The following is a 7,415-nucleotide window of genomic DNA, read 5'->3' as shown; positions in this document are numbered from 1 at the left end:
TGAGCCCAAGGCTGAAAAGGTCGTTACTGGGCAGTTGGCCTTGCAGAAGAATTTTCTGAGTAAGGTTGTAATTATGGTAGTTTTAAATGACAGTTTTTATTATCATGAAGATGTACATGATATTCCTTCTTGCACAATCTCAGATACCTCTAATTTATTTCTTTTATTAGAGCTTTACAAACATAACTCCATTTTTATCCTGACAACTTTCACCATTTGAACTGATTAATTTCTTTCCCCAGTGAGGGTGGCCTGCCTTTTATGAGGCCTGTTACATTGGGTTGGATGCCAGACCTTGATGATTCACTGTAGTTGGAGGACACATTGGTCTTCCTAAAATTTGTCATTGCCTTTACTATGGAATGTAGCTATCTTATCTGAAGAGTTTAATCCTTTTAGGTTTTGTCTTGAAGCTTTTAGATAGGAGTAATCACGGACCTCTACTGAGATGAGACCATTACTGGTTTTCTATCTGATGCCCCATACATTATGGCTTCTGTTATGGAAACTATATACTAGAGAACCAATACTGTTTTCAGCCCTTCATAAGTTTCATATACCATTAACCCTAATCCTTCCAGATGTCTTTTCCCTGGCCTCTGGTAATTTTCACATATTAATACCTTGAAAAGTAATAAATTGGGTATTTAAGAGGATTAAGAAGATTTTTATGGTTTCTCTCTCTTGACCATCTGTATCTTGTTTAACACTTCTACCTTCCCAGACTACCTCAAACATCCAGCTCCATCTCAGCAGATATGGGATTTATCTCAGTTCTTTCTTGATGCATCAGAGTTTGTCCCCTCTGCTAGTTAGGGTTCTTCAGAGGAGCGAAGATGATCAAATTTATATATACATAAATATATATTTATTATATATTATATATATATATAAAGTGGAATTTATTAGATGGGCTTACACACCATAGGCTGAATAGTTCCACAATAGCTATCTACACTCTAGACTAGCCAAGACCCTAGTAGCTAGCTGTCCAAGCCACAATGCTGTAAGCTTAAGCAATATTAATCTGAAACTAAAGATTTAAAGGATTCCTGGGAGCTAATGGCAGTTAGCTCATCCTGAGAGGTCAAAGAAGCTGAGTAACAATGATGTTAGGGAACATTGTTATGGACTAATATTCAACCAGGCAAAGTGGTATAGGTGTTACATTTGTTTATGCTGTCTTTTTAACGGTGTAAAGATGTGTTGCATTTGTTTCACCTTGCCTACCTAAGCCACCCCATTGGTCTAATAAAAGAGATCAACAGCCAATAACCAGGGAGGAGAGGGACAGGCTGGGTTGGCAGGCAGAAAGAATAAATAAGAGGGGAAATCCAGGTTTGGGAGAATGAGAAAAGAAGACGAGAATAGAAGAGAATGAGGAAGAAAGAGAAGAACAGCCCAGGGCCAGAAGCCAGACATGAGAAGCACTGAAAATAAGCTATACAGAGGAAAGAAAGGTAAAAAGCCCTGATGAAGAGGTGAAGTAGATGAAGAGACACAGGTTAAGTTATAAGAGCATAAAACCAAGCATTCATAACTAATACGTCTCTGTGTCATGATTTGGGAGCTGGTTGGTGGCCTCAAAGAAAACTCCTGGTACAAAAGACGGCAACAGTAGCAGCAGAAGCAGAAGAGGAGATGCATTTACCAGCACAGAGCGGAAGATGATCAGTCCAGGCAGCTCTGCTTTTTGCTCAGACCTCTTTTTTTTTTTTTTTTTTGGTTTTTCGAGACAGGGTTTCCCTGTAGTTTCTAGAGCCTGTCCTGGAACTCTCTCTGTAGACCAGGCTGGCCTCGAACTCAGAGATCCGCCTGCCTCTGCCTCCCGAGTGCTGGGATTAAAGGCGTGAGCCACCACCGCCCAGCTCAGACCTCTGGGCGGTGATGACAAAATACTGCCTACATCAGAGCAGAACTTCCTTATTCACTTAACTTTTCTTGGAAAACCTCTCATAGATTCACCCAGAATCGTGTGTAAAAGTTGATTCCAGATCCAGTCACATTACCAGTCAAGATTAACCATCATAAACTCACTCTTAGTCACCAGGACGCCTAACCGCACCACCTTATGCCAAGCTTCGTTTTCAAGTAAACACAAGGTCGTTTCATCCAATGTGATAAAAACATCTTATATACAACTGAAAATGCACAATTCTTTCCCCCCAAATAGATGTCAAAGTTCATTGAGGAATTCTTAGTCTTTTTGCATTCCATAACTTAAATACAATGATATAGATTTACAACACTAACCTACTGATGTTATCTAGAATCATGTTACAGTCTGCAGTAAAGAAAGAGGGAAAGAAATCCAAACTATCCATTTTTGTGTATGTGAATACAAACATTTTTAACAAAACAGAACATAATTGCTGTGGCAATTGCAATCCTTACTTCTGTAACTGGTCACGTGGCCTTCACTTGGGTTCTTCTACTACTTACTTCATATTCCCGCGACCATCAGTAAACACCTCAGAGGGTCTTAGATCTTTGCCGGGAAAAGTGACCAAATCTTGGTTGCTGAAGATAATGGACTACTTATCATCCTGTTTAATTAGGCTCCATACTTTCCCATTAACTTTAATCAGAGGATGTAGTAGCACCAAGAGGTGCCCTGAAGGGTCTCTGCTTTCTGTACACACACACACACACACACACACACACACACACACACTTCCTTACCTCTATTGTGGAGAAGCAGTCTAATTTCCTCCTGGTAGTCTGGACCAACCACCCCTGCCCAAACTAACTTCTTTTATTAGCCTATTGATTTAAGGACATCAGGAGCCCAAAGTAACCAAGAGGAAGTTTAAGCTTCTAGTTCAACAGAGAAAAATTTAAGAATAAATTTTAAATTTTTTTTACTACACACACAAGATAAGTATCTGAAGTGATGCATGCATTAATCATCTTGCTTCAATGATCCTAAATTATACACATGTATTATGACATCACTTTGTGCCTTTTTTTCTCCTTTTTATGTATTCTTTGTGTCTTTCACATCATGCATCTCCATTCCATTTATTTCTTGTCCTTTTGTATCTATCCTCTGCCCTTGCAATCTTCTTTCCACGAAAATAAACAAATAAATAAAATTTAAGAGAAAAAGAAAAGAGAGAAGGAAAAATCAATATCATCACGGAAGCTGTACTGTGGCACAGTGAGTCACACAGTGAAACCTTTATCCACGTATCTTTACTTGCGAGTGTTCATTGCAAAGAGTCATTTGTCTGGCTTAAGGCCTCTGGTTTCTGTTACACTATCCATGCTGGGCCCTCACTGGGACTCCTCTTGGATATCCTGTTGTTGCCCTGTGTTGTGGAAACCCTGCAGTTTTGGGTCTGAGGTCCCTTCATGTGCTCTAGCAGATCACAGATGAGGTGGATGTTGGGGTGGGCCAGCAGTTGGTTCTGGACCTGGGTAGTTGCAGGGTTGGTCAGTCTGCCAGCTCTCCCTTGTCCTCACCACCAGCTACTCACCTGTCATGTGGCAGCATGGTCAGGGGAAAGAGCCCTCTTCCCCGCCACCTCACACCTGCCACCCATACCTGAGGCTGCTAGGAGAGCTGGCCCTGAGTTCATAAGAGCAGGAGAGCTGGGCCTGCCCCACGTCAACTGCAGCACTTGGGAGAGTGGCCCACTATGCTAGGCCTGTGCATCACAGTGGAACTGACCCTGAAGGTGTAAGTGTGGAAGATCCGACCCCGAGGACATGAAAGCAGGCAAACTGGCCCCACCCATTGCTCATCTCTGCAAAGGTGAACTTGCCAGGACAATGCAGGAGAGCTCAGCCTGGTGGTGAGGTTGAGAGAGAGCTGGTGAGTTGATCAATAGGAAGTTTATCTTGCCTCTTGACAGGAACAATCTCTCTTCTGAAACCAAAACTTCCAGGCTACCACAATATAAGTTTGGGGAAGCAAAAAGTAAAATTTTCATTAGCAGGTCTATAGAGGTGATGGTGAACAATACTTTTCCCACTTCCACTTCTTGGTGCGTGGACCCACAAATCATGGCTAGTGGAGAAACAGTAGCAGGTATTAGATACTGATTCAGAGCGTATATCACCTTCTAGAGAACCCTGCCTTCACCATCCCGATTACTGCCACTTTGTTGGCGACGGAACTCTGTTTAAAGGACAGACCACTATTCTATCAAATCAGCTGCTTCAGGATGTGGGGAACATAACAAGGTTGGTGGGTCTGATGAGCATGAGCCCCTCCTGCACTTCTTTGGCTGTCGAAAGGGTTCCTAAATCAGAAGCAAGCCATGTGGGATGGCACAATCGGAATGACATTCAGCACGTCCATGCGTGGTAGCTTTGGCAGAAGCATTACATGCCAGAAAGGCAAATTCATAACTCAAGCAAGTAATTATCCCAAGAACAAGGGTACTGCCCTTCTCGCCCTGGAAGTGGTCCAATATGGTCAACCTTTCACTAAACCACAGGCTGGTCATCCCAGGAAACGGCGCCATATTGAAGACTTGTGTTGTTCCCATGTGCTGGGGGAGTCTTGGCGCTCAGTAGCGTGTATAGTCGAGTCAGCCCTGTAATCTTGGTGATCACCTCTTGGTGGACAATCATAGAACCTTTTATTTTCTTATATTCTCAGGGACCATTGCTTATCATGGCTTGATATTCAACATCTTTAAAGCTACCCCTTAAATAAAATTTGCCAATTTTAAAGTCACTTGAACCAGGAAAATAAGTCCAGACCATTAATTTATATTAGTCACAAACGTAAGACTATACATTTTTTTCCTTTGGCTTTGTAGGTGGCATTGCTGGACATAGTGCATTGGAAGACAAGTGCAAAGCTACATGGAACAGGTGAGAAAAAAAGATGGCAAGACAGTAATGCCAGCCAGAAAAAGGGATTAGGGTATGTTAGACATTTTACTCTGGTCCCAGAATAAAAGATACTTTGCTTAGATAATTTGCTTCTGGGAACTGCTTGACACAGTTTATTTTGGTCTAACAAAGACCACAAGGTTGGGCTGCATTTTAGGAAGAAACAAAAGAGTAAGATTAAGGCAATTACAGAGACCTGGACCTTGGGTTATGGGATTTATAGTCAAAACTGCTTTCTGCCAAGCTTCCAGTAGCTTCCTTCTGCCTCCCGATCTTCCAGAGAGCACGGGGTCTCAGACTATCTCTGCATGAGCTCTCTCTATGGACTTGGTGTCCACACTAAAGTACAGGACACACAGAAGGCCTTGCAAATATCCACTCTTCGAGCAAAATGCTGAATGACTCACAAGAGCTCTAATGAGCAGTTGCCCTCTTACTATCTGATATTTCACCCAATCCATGTTGTGTACCAAATGAAAAATCATTTGAGCCTTGAGAAGCCAAGATTGGCAATGGCACACTGAACACCAAAAGCATTTAGCACCTTCCCAAGACTGAGCTCAGTGCAGTATTAGCATGATATAGAGACTGAGTCAGAATGAATTACAGCATAGAAAAAAAATGGAGATGAAAAATAAACTGAGCGCCCTCAAAGATTGTTAAGCGGAATTCCATTTATCAGCGTATAGGATTTTTAAACTCTAAATACTATGAAGATGTTGCTATCTTATCATCAAGTTGCTCTCCAACAAATGCTGATCTCTGGGGGGCATGGGTTGGAAAACGGTTATCCTGAGTGATGAACCTGATACTGTTGAGCATCAGCTACAGAGAGGCAAGCATGCCATGTGGGGATATCCTTCCATAATGCCATTTACCTTCCAGGAAAGAAAACAGAGTCTCTCCTAACTATGAAAATCTCTCGTAGAATATTTATGATGACACAACTTTGTGCCCTGGCTGAACAAGGCGATTGACTCCTGCAGCTTACTAATGATAATTTAGTGGCACTTCAGTACCTGCTTTGGGAGCTTAGACATCTCAAGGAGCCATAGACGATTCTGGTGGAAAGCAATTAGAGAGACAGCCCATATTTGAACTCAGCTATGATGCTGATGAGAAGAGGATCAAACCAAGTTCTACAGTTACAGGCATACTTGGGAAACTTCATTTTTCCCTGACACAACCTCATAGGTTTTGTCTAAAAGAAAGGATAAACCGCATCATAAGGACGAGAGACAAAGCTATATGTCATGGGTTTGGTTTACTTCTCCAGAGTCACCAAAATAATCTTCCTAAATCATAGTTTGGATCAATTTACCCTCGATTTAGTCTTCGCTGTGGTTCATCTTCTGCTTATTAAAGGAAAGCTAAAGTGCTCTTCATTTCCACAGCCCCACAGAAGAGGACTCTGCCTTCTACCTCTGCTTGACGTATTTTTCACTCTTTCTTGAGAGAAGAAACATAGATAATTTTATTGCCAACTTACTGTGTACAAAGCGCATTTGCAAACTTTATTCTTTGGTTTTCCCAATTCTAATAATGAATGTATTTAAGATGAAGGTTTAGAGACCTTGGGTGATGAATGGACTTAGCAAGAAACACCCAGGAATACAGAAGCCAAGTTTTCCTGAATCCAAAATTCAGACTCCTTTGATTGTGCATTTTATTTGTACAGTATATGATGTGCCACATTCTTGGCTTTTAACATGTAAGTGATGTACGAACAGAGCTCTCATCATAAGCTAACTCAAAATACAGCAGTATGAAATAAAGTGTGTGGAAATTCCCATACCCACATCCGATTAAAAAAATACTTCTCAACTCGAACCATTCTATAAATGTATATGTCTTTCTAGTATTTTTTGATAGTTTTGTTTTCATTTCCCTGTTAAACTATTTTCTAAAGCTAGCATAAGAAAGCTGTGGATTTTGTTGTGGCATGTATGCACAGACAGACTTTGCTGCCTTTCCTCCGCACTCACCTATGGGACTCCCCGAACTCTATGCTACATTTTTGCTCGTTCCTTTATGTCTTGTTAGGGCTTTGTTTCTGTGACTACAGCAACCCTTATAAAGGAAAACACTTAACTAGGGCTGATTTCAGTTCAGAAGGCTTTTGCCCATTATGTCAGTTCCCATCACGGTGAAAAGCATGGCAACAGAGGAGTTCTACATCTGGAGTGGCAGGCAGCAGGAAGAGAGAGTAACACTGGCTCTGACTGGAACATCTGAAACCTCAACCGCTCCCCCCCCCCCCCAGTGACACACTTCCTTCAACAAGGCCATATCCCCTGATAGTGCTACTCCCTGTGGGCCTACGGGGGCCATTTTCATTCAAACCACCACAATATCACAATTGTTTTCTTTTATTTTTTTCCTGGAACTCATTTTGTAGACCAAGATGGCCTTGAACTCAGAGATCCCCCTGACTCTGCCTCTCCAGTGCTGGGACTAAAAGTGTGCACCACCACTGCCCAGCTGCAGCATACTTTCCATTCCTCAAGAGTGCCCCTTCTACTTTCAAATTGCATGCAAGCCATTGCCACTTCCCATCCATTTTTCTT

The 7,415-nt window shown here is 41.9% G+C and overlaps 1 long non-coding RNA gene across 1 annotated transcript; it reads left to right on the top strand.

Moving 5' to 3' along the window:
• Positions 1–2,005: 2,005 nt before the first annotated feature.
• LOC119815442 lies at positions 2,006–6,574 on the top strand. The gene is made up of 3 exons (XR_005285508.1): positions 2,006–4,188; positions 4,773–4,827; positions 5,777–6,574. It is a non-coding gene; the product is annotated as an uncharacterized LOC119815442 (long non-coding RNA).
• Positions 6,575–7,415: the final 841 nt, after the last annotated feature.

The sequence above is a fragment of the Arvicola amphibius genome, chromosome 5, assembly GCF_903992535.2.
Source record: "Arvicola amphibius chromosome 5, mArvAmp1.2, whole genome shotgun sequence".
Taxonomy (NCBI): domain Eukaryota; kingdom Metazoa; phylum Chordata; class Mammalia; order Rodentia; family Cricetidae; genus Arvicola; species Arvicola amphibius.
Note: the sequence above shows the minus strand (reverse complement) of the source record. Positions and strands in the feature narration are given on the sequence as shown.